The sequence below is a fragment of the Ambystoma mexicanum genome, chromosome 3q (genome assembly GCF_040938575.1).
Source record: "Ambystoma mexicanum isolate Mex_15411 chromosome 3q, UKY_AmexF1_1, whole genome shotgun sequence".
In the NCBI taxonomy this organism is placed as follows: Eukaryota; Metazoa; Chordata; class Amphibia; order Caudata; family Ambystomatidae; genus Ambystoma; species Ambystoma mexicanum.
The window spans coordinates 1,307,180,889-1,307,208,809 of NC_090926.1; the positions used below are offsets into that span (position 1 = coordinate 1,307,180,889).

Here is a 27,921-nt window from a genome sequence, read left to right on the forward strand (position 1 = left end):
TACTGGCTGCCTCTGTTTCTACTGGCTGTCTCTGGGTCTACAGGCTGTCTCTGTTTCTACTGGCTGCCTCTGTTTCTACTGGCTTTCTCTGGGTCTACAGGCTGCCTCTGTTTCTACAGGCTGCCTCTGGGTCTACAGGCTGCCTCTGTCTGGGTCTACAGGCTGTCTCTGGGTCTACTGGCTGCCTCTGGGTCTACAGGCTGCCTCTGTTTCTACTGACTGCCTGTTTCTACTGGCTGCCTGTTTCTACTGGCTGTCTCTGGGTCTACAGGCTGCCTCTGTTTCTACTGACTGCCTCTGTCTGGGTCTACAGGCTGTCTCTGGGTCTACTGGCTGCCTCTGGGTCTACAGGCTGCCTCTGTTTCTACTGGCTGCCTCTGTTTCTACTGGCTGCCTCTGGGTCTACAGGCTGCCTCTGTTTCTACTGGCTGTCTCTGTTCCAACTGGCTGCCTCTGTGTCTACTGGCTGCCTCTGTTTCTACTGGCTGCCTCTGTTTCTACTGGCTGCCTCTGGGTCTACAGGCTGCCTCTGGGTCTACAGGCTGCCTCTGTTTCTACTGGCTGCCTCTGTTTCTACTGGCTGCCTCTGTTTCTACTGGCTGTCTCTGGGTCTGCAGGCTGTCTCTGTTTCTACTGGCTGCCTCTGTTTCTACTGGCTTTCTCTGGGTCTACAGGCTGCCTCTGTTTCTACAGGCTGCCTCTGGGTCTACAGGCTGCCTCTGTCTGGGTCTACAGGCTGTCTCTGGGTCTACTGGCTGCCTCTGGGTCTACAGGCTGTCTCTGTTTCTACTGGCTGCCTCTGTTTCTACTGGCTGTCTCTGGGTCTACAGGCTGCCTCTGTTTCTACAGGCTGCCTCTGGGTCTACAGGCTGCCTCTGTCTGGGTCTACAGGCTGTCTCTGGGTCTACTGGCTGCCTCTGGGTCTACAGGCTGTCTCTGTTTCTACTGGCTGCCTCTGTTTCTACTGGCTGTCTCTGGGTCTACAGGCTGCCTCTGTTTCTACTGACTGCCTGTTTCTACTGGCTGCCTCTGTTTCTACTGGCTGTCTCTGGGTCTACTGGCTGCCTCTGTTTCTACTGGCTGCCTCTGGGTCTACAGGCTGCCTCTGTTTCTACTGGCTGCCTCTGTTTCTACTGGCTGCCTCTGTTTCTACTGGCTGCCTCTGGGTCTACAGGCTGCCTCTGTTTCTACTGGCTGTCTCTGTTCCAACTGGCTGCCTCTGTGTCTACTGGCTGCCTCTCTTTCTACTGGCTGCCTCTGGGTCTACTGGCTGCCTCTGTTTCTACTGGCTGCCTCTGGGTCTACAGGCTGCCTCTGTTTCTACTGGCTGCCTCTGGGTCTACAGGCTGCCTCTGTTTCTACAGGCTGCCTCTGGGTCTACAGGCTGCCTCTCTTTCTACTGGCTGCCTCTGGGTCTACAGGCTGCCTCTGGGTCTACAGGCTGCCTCTGTTTCTACTGGCTGCCTCTGTTTCTACTGGCTGCCTCTGGGTCTACAGGCTGCCTCTGTTTCTACTGACTGTCTCTGTTTCTACTGGCTGCCTCTGTGTCTACTGGCTGCCTCTCTTTCTACTGGCTGCCTCTGGGTCTACTGGCTGCCTCTGGGTCTACAGGCTGTCTCTGTTTCTACTGGCTGCCTCTGTTTCTACTGGCTGTCTCTGGGTCTACAGGCTGCCTCTGTTTCTACTGACTGCCTGTTTCTACTGGCTGCCTCTGTTTCTACTGGCTGTCTCTGGGTCTACAGGCTGCCTCTGTTTCTACTGACTGCCTCTGTCTGGGTCTACAGGCTGTCTCTGGGTCTACTGGCTGCCTCTGGGTCTACAGGCTGCCTCTGTTTCTACTGGCTGTCTCTGGGTCTACTGGCTGCCTCTGTTTCTACTGGCTGCCTCTGTGTCTACAGGCTGCCTCTGTTTCTACTGGCTGCCTCTGGGTCTACTGGCTGCCTGTTTCTACTGGCTGCCTCTGGGTCTACAGGCTGCCTCTGGGTCTACTGGCTGCCTCTCTTTCTACTGGCTGCCTCTGGGTCTACTGGCTGCCTCTGTTTCTACTGGCTGCCTCTGGGTCTACAGGCTGCCTCTGGGTCTACAGGCTGCCTCTGGGTCTACAGGCTGCCTCTGTCTGGGTCTACAGGCTGCCTCTGTTTCTACAGGCTGCCTCTGGGTCTACAGGCTGCCTCTGTCTGGGTCTACTGGCTGCCTCTGGGTCTACTGGCTGCCTCTGGGTCTACAGGCTGCCTCTGTTTCTACTGACTGCCTGTTTCTACTGGCTGTCTCTGGGTCTACAGGCTGCCTCTGTTTCTACTGACTGCCTCTGTCTGGGTCTACAGGCTGTCTCTGGGTCTACTGGCTGCCTCTGGGTCTACAGGCTGCCTGTTTCTACTGGCTGTCTCTGGGTCTACTGGCTGCCTCTGGGTCTACAGGCTGCCTCTGTTTCTACTGGCTGCCTCTGTTTCTACTGGCTGCCTATGTTTCTACTGGCTGCCTCTGGGTCTACAGGCTGCCTCTGTTTCTACTGGCTGTCTCTGTTCCAACTGGCTGCCTCTGTGTCTACTGGCTGCCTCTCTTTCTACTGGCTGCCTCTGGGTCTACTGGCTGCCTCTGTTTCTACTGGCTGCCTCTGTTTCTACTGGCTGCCTCTGGGTCTACAGGCTGCCTCTGTTTCTACTGGCTGCCTCTGTTTCTACTGGCTGTCTCTGGGTCTACAGGCTGCCTCTGGGTCTACAGGCTGCCTCTCTTTCTACTGGCTGCCTCTGGGTCTACAGGCTGCCTCTGTTTCTACTGGCTGCCTCTGTTTCTACTGGCTGCCTCTGTTTCTACTGGCTGCCTCTGGGTCTACAGGCTGCCTCTGTTTCTACTGGCTGTCTCTGTTTCTACTGGCTGCCTCTGTGTCTACTGGCTGCCTCTCTTTCTACTGGCTGCCTCTTGGTCTACTGGCTGCCTCTGGGTCTACTGGCTGCCTCTGGGTCTACAGGCTGCCTCTGTTTCTACTGGCTGCCTCTGGGTCTACTGGCTGCCTCTGTTTCTACTGGCTGTCTCTGGGTCTACTGGCTGCCTCTGGGTCTACAGCTGCCTCTGGGTCTACTGGCTGCCTCTCTTTCTACTGGCTGCCTCTGGGTCTACTGGCTGCCTCTGTTTCTACTGGCTGTCTCTGGGTCTACAGGCTGCCTCTGGGTCTACAGGCTGCCTCTGGGTCTACAGGCTGCCTCTGTTTCTACTGGCTGCCTCTGTCTGGGTCTACAGGCTGCCTCTGTTTCTATTGGCTGCCTCTGGGTCTACAGCTGTCTCTGGGTCTACTGGCTGTCTCTGGGTCTACAGGATGTACAGGCTGCCTCTGTTTCTACTGGCTGCCTCTGGGTCTACTGGCTGCCTCTGGGTCTACTGGCTGCCTCTGTTTCTACTGGCTGTCTCTGGGTCTACAGGCTGCCTCTGGGTCTACAGGCTGCCTCTGGGTCTACTGGCTGCCTCTGTTTCTACTGGCTGCCGCTGTCTGGGTCTACAGGCTGCCTCTGTTTCTACTGGCTGCCTCTGGGTCTACAGCTGTCTCTGGGTCTACTGGCTGCCTCTGGGTCTACAGCTGTCTCTGGGTCTACTGGCTGTCTCTGGGTCTACAGGATGTACTGGCTGCCTCTGGGTCTACAGCTGTCTCTGGGTCTACAGGATGTACAGGCTGCCTCTGTTTCTACTGGCTGCCTCTGGGTCTACAGCTGTCTCTGGGTCTACTGGCTGCCTCTGGGTCTACAGCTGTCTCTGGGTCTACTGGCTGTCTCTGGGTCTACAGGATGTACAGGCTGCCTCTGTTTCTACTGGCTGCCTCTGGGTCTACAGCTGTCTCTGGGTCTACTGGCTGCCTCTGGGTCTACAGCTGCCTCTGTTTCTACTGGCTGCCTCTGGGTCTACTGGCTGCCTCTGGGTCTACAGCTGTCTCTGGGTCTACTGGCTGTCTCTGGGTCTACAGGATGTACAGGCTGCCTCTGTTTCTACTGGCTGCCTCTGGGTCTACAGGCTGCCTCTGTTTCTACTGGCTGTCTCTGTTCCAACTGGCTGCCTCTGTGTCTACTGGCTGCCTCTCTTTCTACTGGCTGCCTCTGGGTCTACTGGCTGCCTCTGGGTCTACAGGCTGCCTCTGTTTCTACTGGCTGCCTCTGTTTCTACTGGCTGCCTCTGGGTCTACAGGCTGTCTCTGTTTCTACTGGCTGCCTCTGTTTCTACTGGCTGCCTCTGTTTCTACAGGCTGCCTCTGGGTCTACAGGCTGCCTCTCTTTCTACTGGCTGCCTCTGGGTCTACAGGCTGCCTCTGTTTCTACTGGCTGCCTCTGTTTCTACTGGCTGCCTCTGTTTCTACTGGCTGCCTCTGGGTCTACAGGCTGCCTCTGTTTCTACTGGCTGTCTCTGTTTCTACTGGCTGCCTCTGTTTCTACTGGCTGCCTCTGTGTCTACTGGCTGCCTCTGTGTCTACTGGCTGCCTCTCTTTCTACTGGCTGCCTCTGGGTCTACTGGCTGCCTCTGGGTCTACTGGCTGCCTCTGTTTCTACTGGCTGCCTCTGTTTCTACTGGCTGCCTCTGGGTCTACTGGCTGCCTCTGGGTCTACTGGCTGCCTCTGTTTCTACTGGCTGTCTCTGGGTCTACTGGCTGCCTCTGGGTCTACAGCTGCCTCTGGGTCTACTGGCTGCCTCTGGGTCTACTGGCTGTCTCTGGGTCTACAGGCTGCCTCTGGGTCTACTGGCTGCCTCTGGGTCTACTGGCTGCCTCTGTCTGGGTCTACAGGCTGCCTCTGTTTCTACTGGCTGCCTCTGGGTCTACAGCTGTCTCTGGGTCTACAGGATGTACAGGCTGCCTCTGTTTCTACTGGCTGCCTCTGGGTCTACTGGCTGCCTCTGGGTCTACAGGCTGCCTCTGGGTCTACAGGCTGCCTCTGGGTCTACAGGCTGCCTCTGGGTCTACAGGCTGCCTCTGGGTCTACAGGATGTACAGGCTGCCTCTGTTTCTACTGGCTGCCTCTGGGTCTACAGCTGTCTCTGGGTCTACAGGATGTACAGGCTGCCTCTGTTTCTACTGGCTGCCTCTGGGTCTACAGCTGTCTCTGGGTCTACTGGCTGCCTCTGGGTCTACAGCTGTCTCTGGGTCTACTGGCTGTCTCTGGGTCTACAGGATGTACAGGCTGCCTCTGTTTCTACTGGCTGCCTCTGGGTCTACAGCTGTCTCTGGGTCTACTGGCTGCCTCTGGGTCTACAGCTGCCTCTGTTTCTACTGGCTGCCTCTGGGTCTACTGGCTGCCTCTGGGTCTACAGCTGTCTCTGGGTCTACTGGCCGTCTCTGGGTCTACAGGATGTACAGGCTGCCTCTGTTTCTACTGGCTGCCTCTGGGTCTACAGCTGTCTCTGGGTCTACTGGCTGCCTCTGGGTCTACAGCTGCCTCTGTTTCTACTGGCTGCCTCTGGGTCTACAGCTGTCTCTGGGTCTACTGGCTGCCTCTGGGTCTACTGGCTGCCTCTGGGTCTACTGGCTGCCTCTGGGTCTACTGGCTGCCTCTGGGTCTACAGCTGCCTCTGTTTCTACTGGCTGCCTCTGGGTCTACTGGCTGCCTCTGGGTCTACAGCTGCCTCTGTTTCTACTGGCTGCCTCTGGGTCTACAGCTGCCTCTGTTTCTACTGGCTGCCTCTGGGTCTACTGGCTGCCTCTGGGTCTACAGTTGCCTCTGTTTCTACTGGCTGTCTCTGGGTCTACTGGCTTCTTCTGGGTCTACAGCTGCCTCTGTTTCTACTGGCTGCCTCTGGGTCTACTGGCTGCCTCTGGGTCTACAGCTGCCTCTGTTTCTACTGGCTGCCTCTGGGTCTACTGGCTGCCTCTGGGTCTACAGCTGCCTCTGTTTCTACTGGCTGCCTCTGGGTCTACTGGCTGCCTCTGGGTCTACAGCTGCCTCTGTTTCTACTGGCTGCCTCTGGGTCTACTGGCTGCCTCTGGGTCTACAGCTGCCTGTTTCTACTGGCTGCCTCTGGGTCTACTGGCTGCCTCTGGGTCTACAGCTGCCTCTGTTTCTACTGGCTGCCTCTGGGTCTACTGGCTGCCTCTGGGTCTACAGCTGCCTCTGTTTCTACTGGCTGCCTCTGGGTCTACAGCTGCCTCTGTTTCTACTGGCTGCCTCTGGGTCTACTGGCTGCCTCTGGGTCTACAGCTGCCTCTGTTTCTACTGGCTGCCTCTGGGTCTACTGGCTGTCTCTGGGTCTACAGGATGTACAGGCTGCCTCTGGGTCTACAGGCTGCCTCTGGGTCTACTGGCTGCCTCTCTTTCTACTGGCTGCCTCTGGGTCTACAGCTGCCTCTGTTTCTACTGGCTGCCTCTGGGTCTACAGCTGCCTCTGTTTCTACTGGCTGCCTCTGGGTCTACTGGCTGCCTCTGGGTCTACAGCTGCCTCTGTTTCTACTGGCTGCCTCTGGGTCTACAGCTGCCTCTGTTTCTACTGGCTGCCTCTGGGTCTACTGGCTGCCTCTGGGTCTACAGGCTGTCTCTGGGTCTACTGGCTGCCTCTGGGTCTACAGGCTGCCTCTGTTTCTACTGGCTGTCTCTGGGTCTACTGGCTGCCTCTGTTTCTACTGGCTGCCTCTGTTTCTACTGGCTGCCTCTGTTTCTACTGGCTGCCTATGTTTCTACTGGCTGCCTCTGGGTCTACAGGCTGCCTCTGTTTCTACTGGCTGTCTCTGTTCCAACTGGCTGCCTCTGTGTCTACTGGCTGCCTCTGTGTCTACTGGCTGCCTCTCTTTCTACTGGCTGCCTCTGGGTCTACTGGCTGCCTCTGTTTCTACTGGCTGCCTCTGGGTCTACAGGCTGCCTCTGGGTCTACAGGCTGCCTCTGGGTCTACAGGCTGCCTCTGTCTGGGTCTACAGGCTGCCTCTGTTTCTACAGGCTGCCTCTGGGTCTACAGGCTGCCTCTGTCTGGGTCTACAGGCTGTCTCTGGGTCTACTGGCTGCCTCTGGGTCTACAGGCTGCCTCTGTTTCTACTGACTGCCTGTTTCTACTGGCTGTCTCTGGGTCTACAGGCTGCCTCTGTTTCTACTGACTGCCTCTGTCTGGGTCTACAGGCTGTCTCTGGGTCTACTGGCTGCCTCTGGGTCTACAGGCTGCCTGTTTCTACTGGCTGTCTCTGGGTCTACTGGCTGCCTCTGGGTCTACAGGCTGCCTCTGTTTCTACTGGCTGCCTCTGTTTCTACTGGCTGCCTATGTTTCTACTGGCTGCCTCTGGGTCTACAGGCTGCCTCTGTTTCTACTGGCTGTCTCTGTTCCAACTGGCTGCCTCTGTGTCTACTGGCTGCCTCTCTTTCTACTGGCTGCCTCTGGGTCTACTGGCTGCCTCTGTTTCTACTGGCTGCCTCTGTTTCTACTGGCTGCCTCTGGGTCTACAGGCTGCCTCTGTTTCTACTGGCTGCCTCTGTTTCTACTGGCTGCCTCTGTTTCTACTGGCTGTCTCTGGGTCTACAGGCTGCCTCTGGGTCTACAGGCTGCCTCTCTTTCTACTGGCTGCCTCTGGGTCTACAGGCTGCCTCTGTTTCTACTGGCTGCCTCTGTTTCTACTGGCTGCCTCTGTTTCTACTGGCTGCCTCTGGGTCTACAGGCTGCCTCTGTTTCTACTGGCTGTCTCTGTTTCTACTGGCTGCCTCTGTGTCTACTGGCTGCCTCTCTTTCTACTGGCTGCCTCTGGGTCTACTGGCTGCCTCTGGGTCTACAGGCTGCCTCTGTTTCTACTGGCTGCCTCTGGGTCTACTGGCTGCCTCTGTTTCTACTGGCTGTCTCTGGGTCTACTGGCTGCCTCTGGGTCTACAGCTGCCTCTGGGTCTACTGGCTGCCTCTCTTTCTACTGGCTGCCTCTGGGTCTACTGGCTGCCTCTGTTTCTACTGGCTGTCTCTGGGTCTACAGGCTGCCTCTGGGTCTACAGGCTGCCTCTGGGTCTACAGGCTGCCTCTGTTTCTACTGGCTGCCTCTGTTTCTATTGGCTGCCTCTGGGTCTACAGCTGTCTCTGGGTCTACTGGCTGTCTCTGGGTCTACAGGATGTACAGGCTGCCTCTGTTTCTACTGGCTGCCTCTGGGTCTACTGGCTGCCTCTGGGTCTACTGGCTGCCTCTGTTTCTACTGGCTGTCTCTGGGTCTACAGGCTGCCTCTGGGTCTACAGGCTGCCTCTGTGTCTACTGGCTGCCTCTGTTTCTACTGGCTGCCGCTGTCTGGGTCTACAGGCTGCCTCTGTTTCTACTGGCTGCCTCTGGGTCTACAGCTGTCTCTGGGTCTACTGGCTGCCTCTGGGTCTACAGCTGTCTCTGGGTCTACTGGCTGTCTCTGGGTCTACAGGATGTACAGGCTGCCTCTGTTTCTACTGGCTGCCTCTGGGTCTACAGCTGTCTCTGGGTCTACAGGATGTACAGGCTGCCTCTGTTTCTACTGGCTGCCTCTGGGTCTACAGCTGTCTCTGGGTCTACTGGCTGCCTCTGGGTCTACAGCTGTCTCTGGGTCTACTGGCTGTCTCTGGGTCTACAGGATGTACAGGCTGCCTCTGTTTCTACTGGCTGCCTCTGGGTCTACAGCTGTCTCTGGGTCTACTGGCTGCCTCTGGGTCTACAGCTGCCTCTGTTTCTACTGGCTGCCTCTGGGTCTACTGGCTGCCTCTGGGTCTACAGCTGTCTCTGGGTCTACTGGCTGTCTCTGGGTCTACAGGATGTACAGGCTGCCTCTGTTTCTACTGGTTGCCTCTGGGTCTACAGGCTGCCTCTGTTTCTACTGGTTGTCTCTGTTCCAACTGGCTGCCTCTGTGTCTACTGGCTGCCTCTCTTTCTACTGGCTGCCTCTGGGTCTACTGGCTGCCTCTGGGTCTACAGGCTGCCTCTGGGTCTACTGGCTGCCTCTGTTTCTACTGGCTGCCTCTGTTTCTACTGGCTGCCTCTGGGTCTACAGGCTGCCTCTGGGTCTACAGGCTGCCTCTGGGTCTACTGGTTGTCTCTACAGGCTGTCTCAGTGTGTACAGGCTGCCTCTGGGTCTACTGGTTGTCTCTTGGTCTGCAGGTTTTCTCTGGGTCTAAATGCTGTCTCTTGGTCTACAGACTGTCGCTGGGTCTACTGGCTGTCTCTGGGTCTACTGGCTGTCTCTGGGTCTACTGGCTGTCTCTGGGTGTACAGGCTGTCTCTGGGTTTACTGGCTGTCTCTGGGTCTACTGGCTGTCTCTGGGTCTACAGGATGTACAGGCTGCCTCTGGGTCTACAGGCTGTCTCTGGGTCTACTGGCTGTCTCTGGGTCTACTGGCTGTCTCTGGGTCTACTGGCTGTCTCTGGGTCTACAGGATGTACAGGCTGCCTTTGGGTCTACAGGCTGCCTCTGTTTCTACTGGCTGCCTCTGTTTCTACTGGCTGCCTCTGGGTCTACAGGCTGTTTCTGTTTCTACTGGCTGTCTCTGGGTCTATAGGCTGCCTCTGTTTCTACTGGCTGCCTCTGTTTCTACTGGCTGCCTCTGGGTGTACAGGCTGTCTCTGGGTCTACTGGCTGTCTCTGGGTCTACAGGATGTACAGGCTGCCTCTGTTTCTACTGGCTGCCTCTGGGTCTACAGGCTGCCTCTGGGTCTACAGGCTGCCTCTGGGTCTACTGGCTGTCTCTGGGTCTACAGGATGTACAGGCTGCCTCTGGGTCTATAGGCTGCCTCTGTTTCTACTGGCTGCCTCTGTTTCTACTGGCTGTCTCTGGGTCTACAGGATGTACAGGCTGCCTCTGGGTCTATAGACTGCCTCTGTTTCTACTGGCTGCCCCTGGGTCTACAGGCTGTCTCTGGGTCTACAGGATGTACAGGGTGCCTCTGTTTCTACTGGCTGCCTCTGTTTCTACTGGCTGCCTCTGGGTCTACAGGCTGTCTCTGTTTATACTGGCTGCCTCTGTTTCTACTGGCTGTCTCTGGGTCTACAGGATGTACAGGCTGCCTCTGGGTCTATAGGCTTCCTCTGTTTCTACTGGCTGCCTCTGTTTCTACTGGCTGTCTCTGGGTCTACAGGATGTACAGGCTGCCTCTGGGTCTATAGACTGCCTCTGTTTCTACTGGCTGCCTCTGTTTCTACTGGCTGCCCCTGGGTCTACAGGCTGTCTCTGGGTCTACAGGCTGTCTCTGGGTCTACAGGCTGCCTGTTTCTACTGGCTGTCTCTGGGTCTACAGGATGTACAGGCTGCCTCTGGGTCTATAGGCTGCCTCTGTTTCTACTGGCTGCCTCTGGGTCTACAGGCTGTCTCTGTTTCTACTGGCTGCCTCTGTTTCTACTGGCTTTCTCTGGGTCTACAGGCTGCCTCTGTTTCTACAGGCTGCCTCTGGGTCTACAGGCTGCCTCTGTCTGGGTCTACAGGCTGTCTCTGGGTCTACTGGCTGCCTCTGGGTCTACAGGCTGTCTCTGTTTCTACTGGCTGCCTCTGTTTCTACTGGCTGTCTCTGGGTCTACAGGCTGCCTCTGTTTCTACTGACTGCCTGTTTCTACTGGCTGCCTCTGTTTCTACTGGCTGTCTCTGGGTCTACAGGCTGCCTCTGTTTCTACTGGCTGTCTCTGTTTCTACTGGCTGCCTCTGTTTCTACTGGCTGTCTCTGGGTCTACAGGCTGTCTCTGTTTCTACTGGCTGCCTCTGTTTCTACTGGCTTTCTCTGGGTCTACAGGCTGCCTCTGTTTCTACAGGCTGCCTCTGGGTCTACAGGCTGCCTCTGTCTGGGTCTACAGGCTGTCTCTGGGTCTACTGGCTGCCTCTGGGTCTACAGGCTGCCTCTGTTTCTACTGACTGCCTGTTTCTACTGGCTGCCTGTTTCTACTGGCTGTCTCTGGGTCTACAGGCTGCCTCTGTTTCTACTGACTGCCTCTGTCTGGGTCTACAGGCTGTCTCTGGGTCTACTGGCTGCCTCTGGGTCTACAGGCTGCCTCTGTTTCTACTGGCTGCCTCTGTTTCTACTGGCTGCCTCTGGGTCTACAGGCTGCCTCTGTTTCTACTGGCTGTCTCTGTTCCAACTGGCTGCCTCTGTGTCTACTGGCTGCCTCTGTTTCTACTGGCTGCCTCTGTTTCTACTGGCTGCCTCTGGGTCTACAGGCTGCCTCTGGGTCTACAGGCTGCCTCTGTTTCTACTGGCTGCCTCTGTTTCTACTGGCTGCCTCTGTTTCTACTGGCTGTCTCTGGGTCTGCAGGCTGTCTCTGTTTCTACTGGCTGCCTCTGTTTCTACTGGCTTTCTCTGGGTCTACAGGCTGCCTCTGTTTCTACAGGCTGCCTCTGGGTCTACAGGCTGCCTCTGTCTGGGTCTACAGGCTGTCTCTGGGTCTACTGGCTGCCTCTGGGTCTACAGGCTGTCTCTGTTTCTACTGGCTGCCTCTGTTTCTACTGGCTGTCTCTGGGTCTACAGGCTGCCTCTGTTTCTACAGGCTGCCTCTGGGTCTACAGGCTGCCTCTGTCTGGGTCTACAGGCTGTCTCTGGGTCTACTGGCTGCCTCTGGGTCTACAGGCTGTCTCTGTTTCTACTGGCTGCCTCTGTTTCTACTGGCTGTCTCTGGGTCTACAGGCTGCCTCTGTTTCTACTGACTGCCTGTTTCTACTGGCTGCCTCTGTTTCTACTGGCTGTCTCTGGGTCTACTGGCTGCCTCTGTTTCTACTGGCTGCCTCTGGGTCTACAGGCTGCCTCTGTTTCTACTGGCTGCCTCTGTTTCTACTGGCTGCCTCTGTTTCTACTGGCTGCCTCTGGGTCTACAGGCTGCCTCTGTTTCTACTGGCTGTCTCTGTTCCAACTGGCTGCCTCTGTGTCTACTGGCTGCCTCTCTTTCTACTGGCTGCCTCTGGGTCTACTGGCTGCCTCTGTTTCTACTGGCTGCCTCTGGGTCTACAGGCTGCCTCTGTTTCTACTGGCTGCCTCTGGGTCTACAGGCTGCCTCTGTTTCTACAGGCTGCCTCTGGGTCTACAGGCTGCCTCTCTTTCTACTGGCTGCCTCTGGGTCTACAGGCTGCCTCTGGGTCTACAGGCTGCCTCTGTTTCTACTGGCTGCCTCTGTTTCTACTGGCTGCCTCTGGGTCTACAGGCTGCCTCTGTTTCTACTGACTGTCTCTGTTTCTACTGGCTGCCTCTGTGTCTACTGGCTGCCTCTCTTTCTACTGGCTGCCTCTGGGTCTACTGGCTGCCTCTGGGTCTACAGGCTGTCTCTGTTTCTACTGGCTGCCTCTGTTTCTACTGGCTGTCTCTGGGTCTACAGGCTGCCTCTGTTTCTACTGACTGCCTGTTTCTACTGGCTGCCTCTGTTTCTACTGGCTGTCTCTGGGTCTACAGGCTGCCTCTGTTTCTACTGACTGCCTCTGTCTGGGTCTACAGGCTGTCTCTGGGTCTACTGGCTGCCTCTGGGTCTACAGGCTGCCTCTGTTTCTACTGGCTGTCTCTGGGTCTACTGGCTGCCTCTGTTTCTACTGGCTGCCTCTGTGTCTACAGGCTGCCTCTGTTTCTACTGGCTGCCTCTGGGTCTACTGGCTGCCTGTTTCTACTGGCTGCCTCTGGGTCTACAGGCTGCCTCTGGGTCTACTGGCTGCCTCTCTTTCTACTGGCTGCCTCTGGGTCTACTGGCTGCCTCTGTTTCTACTGGCTGCCTCTGGGTCTACAGGCTGCCTCTGGGTCTACAGGCTGCCTCTGGGTCTACAGGCTGCCTCTGTCTGGGTCTACAGGCTGCCTCTGTTTCTACAGGCTGCCTCTGGGTCTACAGGCTGCCTCTGTCTGGGTCTACTGGCTGCCTCTGGGTCTACTGGCTGCCTCTGGGTCTACAGGCTGCCTCTGTTTCTACTGACTGCCTGTTTCTACTGGCTGTCTCTGGGTCTACAGGCTGCCTCTGTTTCTACTGACTGCCTCTGTCTGGGTCTACAGGCTGTCTCTGGGTCTACTGGCTGCCTCTGGGTCTACAGGCTGCCTGTTTCTACTGGCTGTCTCTGGGTCTACTGGCTGCCTCTGGGTCTACAGGCTGCCTCTGTTTCTACTGGCTGCCTCTGTTTCTACTGGCTGCCTATGTTTCTACTGGCTGCCTCTGGGTCTACAGGCTGCCTCTGTTTCTACTGGCTGTCTCTGTTCCAACTGGCTGCCTCTGTGTCTACTGGCTGCCTCTCTTTCTACTGGCTGCCTCTGGGTCTACTGGCTGCCTCTGTTTCTACTGGCTGCCTCTGTTTCTACTGGCTGCCTCTGGGTCTACAGGCTGCCTCTGTTTCTACTGGCTGCCTCTGTTTCTACTGGCTGTCTCTGGGTCTACAGGCTGCCTCTGGGTCTACAGGCTGCCTCTCTTTCTACTGGCTGCCTCTGGGTCTACAGGCTGCCTCTGTTTCTACTGGCTGCCTCTGTTTCTACTGGCTGCCTCTGTTTCTACTGGCTGCCTCTGGGTCTACAGGCTGCCTCTGTTTCTACTGGCTGTCTCTGTTTCTACTGGCTGCCTCTGTGTCTACTGGCTGCCTCTCTTTCTACTGGCTGCCTCTTGGTCTACTGGCTGCCTCTGGGTCTACTGGCTGCCTCTGGGTCTACAGGCTGCCTCTGTTTCTACTGGCTGCCTCTGGGTCTACTGGCTGCCTCTGTTTCTACTGGCTGTCTCTGGGTCTACTGGCTGCCTCTGGGTCTACAGCTGCCTCTGGGTCTACTGGCTGCCTCTCTTTCTACTGGCTGCCTCTGGGTCTACTGGCTGCCTCTGTTTCTACTGGCTGTCTCTGGGTCTACAGGCTGCCTCTGGGTCTACAGGCTGCCTCTGGGTCTACAGGCTGCCTCTGTTTCTACTGGCTGCCTCTGTCTGGGTCTACAGGCTGCCTCTGTTTCTATTGGCTGCCTCTGGGTCTACAGCTGTCTCTGGGTCTACTGGCTGTCTCTGGGTCTACAGGATGTACAGGCTGCCTCTGTTTCTACTGGCTGCCTCTGGGTCTACTGGCTGCCTCTGGGTCTACTGGCTGCCTCTGTTTCTACTGGCTGTCTCTGGGTCTACAGGCTGCCTCTGGGTCTACAGGCTGCCTCTGGGTCTACTGGCTGCCTCTGTTTCTACTGGCTGCCGCTGTCTGGGTCTACAGGCTGCCTCTGTTTCTACTGGCTGCCTCTGGGTCTACAGCTGTCTCTGGGTCTACTGGCTGCCTCTGGGTCTACAGCTGTCTCTGGGTCTACTGGCTGTCTCTGGGTCTACAGGATGTACTGGCTGCCTCTGGGTCTACAGCTGTCTCTGGGTCTACAGGATGTACAGGCTGCCTCTGTTTCTACTGGCTGCCTCTGGGTCTACAGCTGTCTCTGGGTCTACTGGCTGCCTCTGGGTCTACAGCTGTCTCTGGGTCTACTGGCTGTCTCTGGGTCTACAGGATGTACAGGCTGCCTCTGTTTCTACTGGCTGCCTCTGGGTCTACAGCTGTCTCTGGGTCTACTGGCTGCCTCTGGGTCTACAGCTGCCTCTGTTTCTACTGGCTGCCTCTGGGTCTACTGGCTGCCTCTGGGTCTACAGCTGTCTCTGGGTCTACTGGCTGTCTCTGGGTCTACAGGATGTACAGGCTGCCTCTGTTTCTACTGGCTGCCTCTGGGTCTACAGGCTGCCTCTGTTTCTACTGGCTGTCTCTGTTCCAACTGGCTGCCTCTGTGTCTACTGGCTGCCTCTCTTTCTACTGGCTGCCTCTGGGTCTACTGGCTGCCTCTGGGTCTACAGGCTGCCTCTGTTTCTACTGGCTGCCTCTGTTTCTACTGGCTGCCTCTGGGTCTACAGGCTGTCTCTGTTTCTACTGGCTGCCTCTGTTTCTACTGGCTGCCTCTGTTTCTACAGGCTGCCTCTGGGTCTACAGGCTGCCTCTCTTTCTACTGGCTGCCTCTGGGTCTACAGGCTGCCTCTGTTTCTACTGGCTGCCTCTGTTTCTACTGGCTGCCTCTGTTTCTACTGGCTGCCTCTGGGTCTACAGGCTGCCTCTGTTTCTACTGGCTGTCTCTGTTTCTACTGGCTGCCTCTGTTTCTACTGGCTGCCTCTGTGTCTACTGGCTGCCTCTGTGTCTACTGGCTGCCTCTCTTTCTACTGGCTGCCTCTGGGTCTACTGGCTGCCTCTGGGTCTACTGGCTGCCTCTGTTTCTACTGGCTGCCTCTGTTTCTACTGGCTGCCTCTGGGTCTACTGGCTGCCTCTGGGTCTACTGGCTGCCTCTGTTTCTACTGGCTGTCTCTGGGTCTACTGGCTGCCTCTGGGTCTACAGCTGCCTCTGGGTCTACTGGCTGCCTCTGGGTCTACTGGCTGTCTCTGGGTCTACAGGCTGCCTCTGGGTCTACTGGCTGCCTCTGGGTCTACTGGCTGCCTCTGTCTGGGTCTACAGGCTGCCTCTGTTTCTACTGGCTGCCTCTGGGTCTACAGCTGTCTCTGGGTCTACAGGATGTACAGGCTGCCTCTGTTTCTACTGGCTGCCTCTGGGTCTACTGGCTGCCTCTGGGTCTACAGGCTGCCTCTGGGTCTACAGGCTGCCTCTGGGTCTACAGGCTGCCTCTGGGTCTACAGGCTGCCTCTGGGTCTACAGGATGTACAGGCTGCCTCTGTTTCTACTGGCTGCCTCTGGGTCTACAGCTGTCTCTGGGTCTACAGGATGTACAGGCTGCCTCTGTTTCTACTGGCTGCCTCTGGGTCTACAGCTGTCTCTGGGTCTACTGGCTGCCTCTGGGTCTACAGCTGTCTCTGGGTCTACTGGCTGTCTCTGGGTCTACAGGATGTACAGGCTGCCTCTGTTTCTACTGGCTGCCTCTGGGTCTACAGCTGTCTCTGGGTCTACTGGCTGCCTCTGGGTCTACAGCTGCCTCTGTTTCTACTGGCTGCCTCTGGGTCTACTGGCTGCCTCTGGGTCTACAGCTGTCTCTGGGTCTACTGGCCGTCTCTGGGTCTACAGGATGTACAGGCTGCCTCTGTTTCTACTGGCTGCCTCTGGGTCTACAGCTGTCTCTGGGTCTACTGGCTGCCTCTGGGTCTACAGCTGCCTCTGTTTCTACTGGCTGCCTCTGGGTCTACAGCTGTCTCTGGGTCTACTGGCTGCCTCTGGGTCTACTGGCTGCCTCTGGGTCTACTGGCTGCCTCTGGGTCTACTGGCTGCCTCTGGGTCTACAGCTGCCTCTGTTTCTACTGGCTGCCTCTGGGTCTACTGGCTGCCTCTGGGTCTACAGCTGCCTCTGTTTCTACTGGCTGCCTCTGGGTCTACAGCTGCCTCTGTTTCTACTGGCTGCCTCTGGGTCTACTGGCTGCCTCTGGGTCTACAGTTGCCTCTGTTTCTACTGGCTGTCTCTGGGTCTACTGGCTTCTTCTGGGTCTACAGCTGCCTCTGTTTCTACTGGCTGCCTCTGGGTCTACTGGCTGCCTCTGGGTCTACAGCTGCCTCTGTTTCTACTGGCTGCCTCTGGGTCTACTGGCTGCCTCTGGGTCTACAGCTGCCTCTGTTTCTACTGGCTGCCTCTGGGTCTACTGGCTGCCTCTGGGTCTACAGCTGCCTCTGTTTCTACTGGCTGCCTCTGGGTCTACTGGCTGCCTCTGGGTCTACAGCTGCCTGTTTCTACTGGCTGCCTCTGGGTCTACTGGCTGCCTCTGGGTCTACAGCTGCCTCTGTTTCTACTGGCTGCCTCTGGGTCTACTGGCTGCCTCTGGGTCTACAGCTGCCTCTGTTTCTACTGGCTGCCTCTGGGTCTACAGCTGCCTCTGTTTCTACTGGCTGCCTCTGGGTCTACTGGCTGCCTCTGGGTCTACAGCTGCCTCTGTTTCTACTGGCTGCCTCTGGGTCTACTGGCTGTCTCTGGGTCTACAGGATGTACAGGCTGCCTCTGGGTCTACAGGCTGCCTCTGGGTCTACTGGCTGCCTCTCTTTCTACTGGCTGCCTCTGGGTCTACAGCTGCCTCTGTTTCTACTGGCTGCCTCTGGGTCTACAGCTGCCTCTGTTTCTACTGGCTGCCTCTGGGTCTACTGGCTGCCTCTGGGTCTACAGCTGCCTCTGTTTCTACTGGCTGCCTCTGGGTCTACAGCTGCCTCTGTTTCTACTGGCTGCCTCTGGGTCTACTGGCTGCCTCTGGGTCTACAGGCTGTCTCTGGGTCTACTGGCTGCCTCTGGGTCTACAGGCTGCCTCTGTTTCTACTGGCTGTCTCTGGGTCTACTGGCTGCCTCTGTTTCTACTGGCTGCCTCTGTTTCTACTGGCTGCCTCTGTTTCTACTGGCTGCCTATGTTTCTACTGGCTGCCTCTGGGTCTACAGGCTGCCTCTGTTTCTACTGGCTGTCTCTGTTCCAACTGGCTGCCTCTGTGTCTACTGGCTGCCTCTGTGTCTACTGGCTGCCTCTCTTTCTACTGGCTGCCTCTGGGTCTACTGGCTGCCTCTGTTTCTACTGGCTGCCTCTGGGTCTACAGGCTGCCTCTGGGTCTACAGGCTGCCTCTGGGTCTACAGGCTGCCTCTGTCTGGGTCTACAGGCTGCCTCTGTTTCTACAGGCTGCCTCTGGGTCTACAGGCTGCCTCTGTCTGGGTCTACAGGCTGTCTCTGGGTCTACTGGCTGCCTCTGGGTCTACAGGCTGCCTCTGTTTCTACTGACTGCCTGTTTCTACTGGCTGTCTCTGGGTCTACAGGCTGCCTCTGTTTCTACTGACTGCCTCTGTCTGGGTCTACAGGCTGTCTCTGGGTCTACTGGCTGCCTCTGGGTCTACAGGCTGCCTGTTTCTACTGGCTGTCTCTGGGTCTACTGGCTGCCTCTGGGTCTACAGGCTGCCTCTGTTTCTACTGGCTGCCTCTGTTTCTACTGGCTGCCTATGTTTCTACTGGCTGCCTCTGGGTCTACAGGCTGCCTCTGTTTCTACTGGCTGTCTCTGTTCCAACTGGCTGCCTCTGTGTCTACTGGCTGCCTCTCTTTCTACTGGCTGCCTCTGGGTCTACTGGCTGCCTCTGTTTCTACTGGCTGCCTCTGTTTCTACTGGCTGCCTCTGGGTCTACAGGCTGCCTCTGTTTCTACTGGCTGCCTCTGTTTCTACTGGCTGCCTCTGTTTCTACTGGCTGTCTCTGGGTCTACAGGCTGCCTCTGGGTCTACAGGCTGCCTCTCTTTCTACTGGCTGCCTCTGGGTCTACAGGCTGCCTCTGTTTCTACTGGCTGCCTCTGTTTCTACTGGCTGCCTCTGTTTCTACTGGCTGCCTCTGGGTCTACAGGCTGCCTCTGTTTCTACTGGCTGTCTCTGTTTCTACTGGCTGCCTCTGTGTCTACTGGCTGCCTCTCTTTCTACTGGCTGCCTCTGGGTCTACTGGCTGCCTCTGGGTCTACAGGCTGCCTCTGTTTCTACTGGCTGCCTCTGGGTCTACTGGCTGCCTCTGTTTCTACTGGCTGTCTCTGGGTCTACTGGCTGCCTCTGGGTCTACAGCTGCCTCTGGGTCTACTGGCTGCCTCTCTTTCTACTGGCTGCCTCTGGGTCTACTGGCTGCCTCTGTTTCTACTGGCTGTCTCTGGGTCTACAGGCTGCCTCTGGGTCTACAGGCTGCCTCTGGGTCTACAGGCTGCCTCTGTTTCTACTGGCTGCCTCTGTTTCTATTGGCTGCCTCTGGGTCTACAGCTGTCTCTGGGTCTACTGGCTGTCTCTGGGTCTACAGGATGTACAGGCTGCCTCTGTTTCTACTGGCTGCCTCTGGGTCTACTGGCTGCCTCTGGGTCTACTGGCTGCCTCTGTTTCTACTGGCTGTCTCTGGGTCTACAGGCTGCCTCTGGGTCTACAGGCTGCCTCTGTGTCTACTGGCTGCCTCTGTTTCTACTGGCTGCCGCTGTCTGGGTCTACAGGCTGCCTCTGTTTCTACTGGCTGCCTCTGGGTCTACAGCTGTCTCTGGGTCTACTGGCTGCCTCTGGGTCTACAGCTGTCTCTGGGTCTACTGGCTGTCTCTGGGTCTACAGGATGTACAGGCTGCCTCTGTTTCTACTGGCTGCCTCTGGGTCTACAGCTGTCTCTGGGTCTACAGGATGTACAGGCTGCCTCTGTTTCTACTGGCTGCCTCTGGGTCTACAGCTGTCTCTGGGTCTACTGGCTGCCTCTGGGTCTACAGCTGTCTCTGGGTCTACTGGCTGTCTCTGGGTCTACAGGATGTACAGGCTGCCTCTGTTTCTACTGGCTGCCTCTGGGTCTACAGCTGTCTCTGGGTCTACTGGCTGCCTCTGGGTCTACAGCTGCCTCTGTTTCTACTGGCTGCCTCTGGGTCTACTGGCTGCCTCTGGGTCTACAGCTGTCTCTGGGTCTACTGGCTGTCTCTGGGTCTACAGGATGTACAGGCTGCCTCTGTTTCTACTGGTTGCCTCTGGGTCTACAGGCTGCCTCTGTTTCTACTGGTTGTCTCTGTTCCAACTGGCTGCCTCTGTGTCTACTGGCTGCCTCTCTTTCTACTGGCTGCCTCTGGGTCTACTGGCTGCCTCTGGGTCTACAGGCTGCCTCTGTTTCTACTGGCTGCCTCTGTTTCTACTGGCTGCCTCTGGGTCTACAGGCTGTCTCTGTTTCTACTGGCTGCCTCTGTTTCTACTGGCTGTCTCTGGGTCTACAGGCTGCCTCTGTTTCTACAGGCTGCCTCTGGGTCTACAGGCTGCCTCTCTTTCTACTGGCTGCCTCTGTTTCTACTGGCTGCCTCTGTTTCTACTGGCTGCCTCTGTTTCTACTGGCTGCCTCTGTTTCTACTGGCTGCCTCTGGGTCTACAGGCTGCCTCTGTTTCTACTGGCTGTCTCTGTTTCTACTGGCTGCCTCTGTTTCTACTGGCTGCCTCTGTGTCTACTGGCTGCCTCTCTTTCTACTGGCTGCCTCTGGGCCTACTGGCTGCCTCTGGGTCTACTGGCTGCCTCTGTTTCTACTGGCTGCCTCTGTTTCTACTGGCTGCCTCTGGGTCTACTGGCTGCCTCTGGGTCTACTGGCTGCCTCTGTTTCTACTGGCTGTCTCTGGGTCTACTGGCTGCCTCTGGGTCTACAGCTGCCTCTGGGTCTACTGGCTGCCTCTCTTTCTACTGGCTGCCTCTGGGTCTACTGGCTGTCTCTGGGTCTACAGGCTGCCTCTGGGTCTACAGGCTGCCTCTGGGTCTACTGGCTGCCTCTGGGTCTACTGGCTGCCTCTGTCTGGGTCTACAGGCTGCCTCTGTTTCTACTGGCTGCCTCTGGGTCTACAGCTGTCTCTGGGTCTACAGGATGTACAGGCTGCCTCTGTTTCTACTGGCTGCCTCTGGGTCTACTGGCTGCCTCTGGGTCTACAGGCTGTCTCTGGGTCTACAGGCTGCCTCTGGGTCTACAGGCTGCCTCTGGGTCTACAGGCTGCCTCTGTCTGGGTCTACAGGCTGCCTCTGTTTCTACTGGCTGCCTCTGGGTCTACAGCTGTCTCTGGGTCTACTGGCTGCCTCTGGGTCTACAGCTGTCTCTGGGTCTACTGGCTGTCTCTGGGTCTACAGGATGTACAGGCTGCCTCTGTTTCTACTGGCTGCCTCTGGGTCTACAGCTGTCTCTGGGTCTACAGGATGTACAGGCTGCCTCTGTTTCTACTGGCTGCCTCTGGGTCTACAGCTGTCTCTGGGTCTACTGGCTGCCTCTGGGTCTACAGCTGTCTCTGGGTCTACTGGCTGTCTCTGGGTCTACAGGATGTACAGGCTGCCTCTGTTTCTACTGGCTGCCTCTGGGTCTACAGCTGTCTCTGGGTCTACTGGCTGCCTCTGGGTCTACAGCTGCCTCTGTTTCTACTGGCTGCCTCTGGGTCTACTGGCTGCCTCTGGGTCTACAGCTGTCTCTGGGTCTACTGGCTGTCTCTGGGTCTACAGGATGTACAGGCTGCCTCTGTTTCTACTGGCTGCCTCTGGGTCTACAGCTGTCTCTGGGTCTACTGGCTGCCTCTGGGTCTACAGCTGCCTCTGTTTCTACTGGCTGCCTCTGGGTCTACAGCTGTCTCTGGGTCTACTGGCTGCCTCTGGGTCTACTGGCTGCCTCTGGGTCTACTGGCTGCCTCTGGGTCTACAGCTGCCTCTGTTTCTACTGGCTGCCTCTGGGTCTACTGGCTGCCTCTGGGTCTACAGCTGCCTCTGTTTCTACTGGCTGCCTCTGGGTCTACAGCTGCCTCTGTTTCTACTGGCTGCCTCTGGGTCTACTGGCTGCCTCTGGGTCTACAGCTGCCTCTGTTTCTACTGGCTGTCTCTGGGTCTACTGGCTTCTTCTGGGTCTACAGCTGCCTCTGTTTCTACTGGCTGCCTCTGGGTCTACTGGCTGCCTCTGGGTCTACAGCTGCCTCTGTTTCTACTGGCTGCCTCTGGGTCTACTGGCTGCCTCTGGGTCTACAGCTGCCTCTGTTTCTACTGGCTGCCTCTGGGTCTACTGGCTGCCTCTGGGTCTACAGCTGCCTCTGTTTCTACTGGCTGCCTCTGGGTCTACTGGCTGCCTCTGGGTCTACTGGCTGTCTCTGGGTCTACAGGATGTACAGGCTGCCTCTGGGTCTACAGGCTGCCTCTGGGTCTACTGGCTGCCTCTCTTTCTACTGGCTGCCTCTCTTTCTACTGGCTGCCTCTGGGTCTACAGCTGCCTCTGGGTCTACAGGATGTACAGGCTGCCTCTGGGTCTACTGGCTGCCTCTCTTTCTACTGGCTGCCTCTGGGTCTACTGGCTGCTGCCCTGCATCAGGGACTGGCACCCTGTGATGAGGGCAGCGCAGGGAATGGCCGTCAGCTGCAGCTTGTGACGTCACCTGCGTTTTCAGAGGTGGCAGAAGGGCAGGGCCCCCCCGGAGCCACATAATGCCACAGGGGCGGGCACGAGCCGAGCTAATGGCGGCGAAGAGCCACGCATATACAGCTCATTGCAGGAGCGGGCGCGCACTTACCCGCCGCTGCCGGAAACTGGAAGGCGCTTCCGGGTCAGGGAGGCGCTTCCGGTAAAGGGAGGCCTCACGTTCTGTCATTTTATCAATAGAAACGGGCATCTAAAGTCCCTATGAGACCCGACAGCATTGTGTGCTTGTTTAGAAGTTTGCCGACACTTTCTGAAGTGCCTTTAAGACGTCATGACGTATGCACGTTTTCCTACGTGCTCAGGGAAGAGCATCATGAAGGAAGGAGGATCTGGCACGTGCAGATATGTATTTATTTATTTTGTATTTATAAAGCGCTAATACATTTCGGACGTGTTTCGAAGCGCCAGGTATATTTATATGCCGATGGGTTTGTTTTTCCTATTTCGATTCTGGTTGCAGTAACATCAGGTATGTCTTTGTGTGTCTTTTTGGCTGGTATGTAGTATCCCACTGCCCCCAAACAGGAGGGCGTTTCAGGGCAGACGCCCCCAAACAGGAGGGCATTTCAGGGCAGATGCCCCCAAACAGGAGGTCGTTTCAGGGCAGACGCCCCCAAACAGGAGGGCGTTTCAGGGCAGATGCCCCCAAACAGGAGGGCGTTTCAGGGCGGATGCCCCAAACAGGAGGGCGTTTCAGGGCAGACGCCCCCAAACAGGAGGGCGTTTCAGGGCAGACGCCCCCAAACAGGAGGGCATTTCAGGGCAGATGCCCCCAAACAGGAGGGCGTTTCAGGGCAGACGCCCCCAAACAGGAGGGCGTTTCAGGGCAGACGCCCCCAAACAGGAGGGCGTTTCAGGGCAGACGCCCCCAAACAGGAGGGCATTTCAGGGCAGATGCCCCCAAACAGGAGGGCGGGCAGATGTTTTTTGCAACACAGCGTTCACTCAATGAACTCAGCCCGCTGGAAATGAAGCCCCATGTCCATGCCATGTTTACCCCAGCCACAGGCATCAGGCCTACTTCTTCTTCTGCGCTGTTGCACAGGCTAACCTCTGCGTTTACCCCGGAGACCCTGGGTTTTTCTGCTTTTCTCTGGGTTTTCGCCGCCGTTACCGGGTCCCGCCTCCAGTGAATTCATTTGCGGGGACCGACCGCAGCAGAGCAGAGAAAGTTGCCGCCCGCTCCTGGGGCCAGCCTGCCTGACATCTGGGCTGCAGTCCTGCACTCGAGTCTATTTGACCATCGGGGCGTCAACATCCTTCTGAGCCACAGCCAGGAGCTTGGAAGGAACCCAGGATCCCCTAAATAAATAAGCTGATGTGACAGTGTAACATTTTAAGTTAAACCTGATTGAGAACAACATTATTCAAAATTGGTGATACTTGAAATGCATTCTGTGGTCGCAATTGTTTTGAATACTCTAATTCCAAAAACAGTTTTAACCTTCTTTGAGGTCAATATTGTTGCTGAAACGGGCAAATTACACATTAATTTGAGCAGGTAAATTACCATTCTAAAACATATACATGCAGGTAATGAAAACCTAGCGAAAACTGAATACGTAAATTCATTTACAACATCCCAACTCCATACTGAATACATACTATTCATTATTTTCCAAATACCTTTCAATACATTTGTTTTGCTTCAGCTTTCATTCTTTTTTGGCAGATCGCCTCACATCTTAGTCACCCTTCAATACAAAGGAAGTTTGTTGAATGTATGTCGAGCTAAATTATGGCCATTGCCTCACACTGGGCAGCATGCTTTTGCTTCATGTCCCCAGTGCTACTGCTGCGCGTGTGACCCACTGGAGCTCTCATTTGGCAATCCTTTTCCTGAACTCAGTTGTTGACGAACTGTGGTGGGAACATTAACCCACTGAGCTATGATGATCTGTGAAATCATGTTAAACAGCAGCAACCCATTTATTAGTGTGTGCTTGTGCTTGGCTCAATACATGTAATATTTCAGCGCTTTGGTGTAAGGTGCTTTATAAATCAATAAATACAAATACAAAATGTTTTCTGTGTAGTGTGTTTGTGTGATCATGGCATGCCTGTCTTATTTGATTTAGTTTAGTTTATTATTTGTAGAGCGCGCCAGACCCTGGGGCATCAGGGCGCAAAAGACAGGAATATGCTCAACTTAGTTACAGGTACATGGTAAGTAAGACAGTGCAGGGACATCAGACAAGTTACAGTAGGCAAATATATACAAGGCAGGATCTAGGTCCAGAGGCAAAGTTTTACAGGTACAGGTATTCTTGAGAGGATATAAGGTAATAATAATATACACAATAATATACAAGCACCAGGAACATTACATTGCAAGAGGAAAGAAGCAGATTCAAATAGCCTGGTAATAGGGTGCAAGTAGACCTTCAGGTTAGTTTGTTTGATATTACATGTTCTCGGACATTCACATTTATTGCATTCCACTGTAAAGTGCAAACTGCAAAATGTGTTTGCGGTAAATGTGTTTCTAATACCAGCTACAACAAATGAGATTACCTTTTTTGACATGTGGGTGGGGTGTGTGGGCAGAGCCATGTGCAATTGGGGGGAGTCTTTTGTGGCTATGGGCGGGGCATACATCTCAGGGTTTTTGATTTTCAAATGTAGGCTAATATGGTTCGGATGCCTCTGGGGCTGCTTAGCCCTCCTGTGCCAGAGGTGATATATGGGCTGCCACCGGAGCGGGGGACAAGTGTGGCGGCAGCCCTGGGCTCTGGATGAAGCGCAGCGGCCGCGATGGCATGAAGTTCCCTTCCCAGGATTTCTGTAACTTTACTGCCTTTACGAGGTGAAGGGTTCTGAATTGAACATTTCCGGGAGATGTGCCTAACTTTACCGCTCAGTCCCGCCAGGCAGTGCATTGAACTATACCGGCCAGATTCTGTCTTTACCACAAAATGTCTTTCTTGTCCTTCCACGGCCCCCACCACACATTTCTTCCGCTGTCTGTCTGTATAGGACAGAGTTGTGCTGACAGCAGTTATTAAGAAATGAAACTGTGGTTCATGGGTACCAACTTTTGATTTTCACCACAGGGGCAAGGCAGAAATACCCCCCCCCCCTGCCCTGAATATAAGCAACCCATTGCCTAACTCAACACATCCTCTGGCCAAACACTTTTTATAGCACTTTCTTTTCTGTAAGGAATTGTGAAAAGCCATGCAATTTAACACGTTTTGCATATATAACATCTCAGCAACAGAGCTACCCCTGTAGCCATCTACTATAGAGCATCCCTTGATGTACTAAAAATCACTGCATTACCAACAGTACTTTGGGTGCACCCCTGCCATAGAAGTGATTTAAAGTGGAATTCATGTATAACGTCCTTATTTGGGTGCCAGGCCTTCGCCTGCATGGGCACCATATGCTGCAGAGATGCTAGGGGCCCCTGTGTCTGGCACGGCTGCCACGGCAGAGTCTGCTGCTACTTCAGCACTGTCACCAAACTGCAGTAAAAGCAAAATGGCTATATCCCGATGTTTCCGAAAGTTAGCTCGGTGAGTTAAGCACTACTGTGTCTTATGTAAGATATGTAGTTGAATGATTGGAATGCCAGCAGGCTGGACTTCCCAACTATTCTAGGCAGGGAATAGAAAGGGTAACATATAACAAGCTGATGCTCTTTCTCTCACTCTATCATTTTGTGTGTCTGTGACTGAGCAGGATTCACATTTTCAGGTATGTGCTCGGACTGCTCTCTGCCAGCTGGGGTGGACTGGCCTATCCTATAGGGAACATTGGAGATTTCCTGGTAGGACTCTGCTCCTTAGGTCCCCTTTGTGTGTGTGGGGGAGAATGTACTCCGACTGGCAGAGTGTAGTGCGCAAATATTGGTTCGGTCAACCTGGTAGGTCTATAATATTTTCTTGTGGTACTTTTTTCTATTGCAGGAACCCAAGTTGGCTCTATCATCCCATCTAGGACAGCAAACTCCCTAGCAGCCGTGGCACCATAAAAATCTTGACATCTACAGTAGGACTTGCCGACGGTAAGGATGCCTTTTTTAAAAACAACTGTAGTTTGCTGTGGGTGAAGGTGGGGCAGTTTTAAAGGTATAGTTAGGAGTCACAATCAGGGATTTCAAACCTATTGTTGAGGCTGTTCCTTTCTCATTTCCAGTTTGGTGGGGGTACTGAAAGTTCACGTCTCATGTGGGAGTTGCATTTACAGTGCACTGTGTACCCTTTCCTGGTTTCCCAGCGTTAGGTCCTGCTTATTAGCTGATGCCTAAACACTTAAGTGCTAGTTTTAGCTTCCGCTCATCTAATCTTAATTTTGAAGTCCTAGGCAGACCCATGTATCCTTGACTAACTGTTTATTTGCGTTGCAGCAGCATCGCTCCAAGTGTCCGCGTATCAACCTAACCACCTGTGTCCCGGCAACCAGTCACGCAGGCAGGTAAGGATTTCCTTTCCTTATGGTTGAGTAGAAGTAACCGGCATCGTGCATCCAGGTGTGGTTTTCACCGCCAATCTGTAGCCTTTTCCCGGACCACACTTTAAGAAGAAATTCAAACTAGGGCTTCACAATCTGAACAGGGAGTCTTCTGAGATTGTGGTGTGTTTTTTTTATTGTTATCCAATCAGTATTTCTGACCCATTTTTACAATGGGCTTTTTTCCCCCAAGCTTTTCACATGGTTCGTTTTAAATCTATGCATATGGTGTTTGCCATTTTAATTCTTTTTTTATTTTGCGGTGGCATTTTTAGTTTTTCTTGAGCTTGAAATGGTTTTTAAATACTAACGTGACATACGCTGAAGTGGGGGTTTACAATGTTTTCAAAGATCCAGGTTCCTTTTTGAGATGGATCGTTTCCTAGTGCCCAAAGATGGTAGGAATCTCAAACGAAAAGCAGAAGGAGACGTGGAAACAGACACAAGAAATGCAACAATGCAGAAATATGATGACTCTTATTTAGACTTTGGGTTCACATGGATCACAGGTTAAGTTAAGCCGCAGTGTGTGGTTTGTGGTGCTACATTAGCAAATGACAGACTGAAGCCAACAAAACTAAGGTGCCAGATGCCCCCGGGTTCGGTGCGCTTTATAAATATCTAATTAAATGAATACATAAATAAAGGGGGCATTTGGAAACTAAACATGCTGATGTAGCAAAAAAGACCAGGGATTTCTTTGTACGGCAGTTGCAAGGCCTAAAAAAGCAAAAAGACACTGTTAAAAATATGGCCTCAATGCCTGCAAATGCTTTGAAAGCTTCTTGCCCCATTGTATACTATCTGGGGAAAAAAACAAAAAGCCTTTTACAGATGCTGAGAAAGTAATTCTGCCAATAATTCTCGCTGTCAACCGGGTAATGCTTTGTAACGGTGCAGCAGAGAAATGCAAAAGTATCCCTATGTCTGACACCACAATTTGCCGCTGCATCACTGACATGTCCTCTGATATCAGTACAGAATTGATATCGCGCTTGAAACACAGTCAGTTTGACCTACAGTTGGAAGAGGCCACTGACATTTCAAAAGGAGCTCATATGATTGCTTATGTGAGGTGCTGCCATAGAAAAGAAATATTGGAGGATTTCTTGTATTGTGAACCAATTTAGGGCAGAGCAACTGCATCTGAACTCTTTGATGTTGTTAACGAAAACAACTGAAGACCCTTCTCTTCTCTGCAAACCTCCTACATGTATGAACTGTACCTTACCTAACCTGTCTAAAAGCCCTGTTGTACCTAGTGTCCTGATGCCTCCGGACCTGGCACGCTTTATCAAATGCAAAAATAAATAAATAACTTCCTAAGTTCCCACTGCCTAATGTGGGAGGTGTGTGGTGGTATTTGCACGGATGGTGCTCCTTCACTTCGTAGGCATCCCTCAGTTGGGTTCACATTTGCTGTAGTGATTTCTTTAGAATAGTCCTTGTCAGGTAATTCACGGTTCACCCCGAACCCCCCCCTCTTCTGGGCTCAGATACCCTTGATTAATAATTAGCCTCCCTCAGCCAGGCTCATATGCCGACTTGGATACCAAACCGAGACTTTCGAGTGAGCACCCACATGGCACCGGACCACTCTGTATCTGGTATCTATTTCTGTTTTCCAAAGTTCAGTCACATACGAATTACTCTTTCCTTAAACAATGTGGCCGCTTGCAACCTTGAGCGTAACACAGTTCGGTCTGTTATTAGTCC

General features: G+C 54.6%; 1 protein-coding gene and 1 long non-coding RNA gene across 3 annotated transcripts in view; one reads left to right on the forward strand and one right to left on the reverse strand.

Moving 5' to 3' along the window:
- Positions 1-21,864, reverse strand: part of LOC138447922 (zinc finger protein 436-like) — a 61,162-nt gene extending 39,298 nt beyond the window's left edge. Inside the window, exon 1 of the mRNA XM_069604449.1 lies at positions 21,842-21,864. The gene's annotated coding sequence lies outside the window, so the exon portion shown is untranslated. The remainder of the gene's footprint in view (positions 1-21,841) is intronic.
- An 805-nt stretch (positions 21,865-22,669) lies between these two features.
- Positions 22,670-27,921, forward strand: part of LOC138447923 (uncharacterized) — a 30,821-nt gene continuing 25,569 nt past the window's right edge. Inside the window, exons 1-2 of one of the 2 annotated variants that reach the window (XR_011259972.1) lie at positions 22,670-25,759; positions 26,102-26,169. This is a non-coding gene — a long non-coding RNA (uncharacterized lncRNA). The remainder of the gene's footprint in view (positions 25,760-26,101; positions 26,170-27,921) is intronic. The other variant, XR_011259973.1, reaches the window with a different exon arrangement.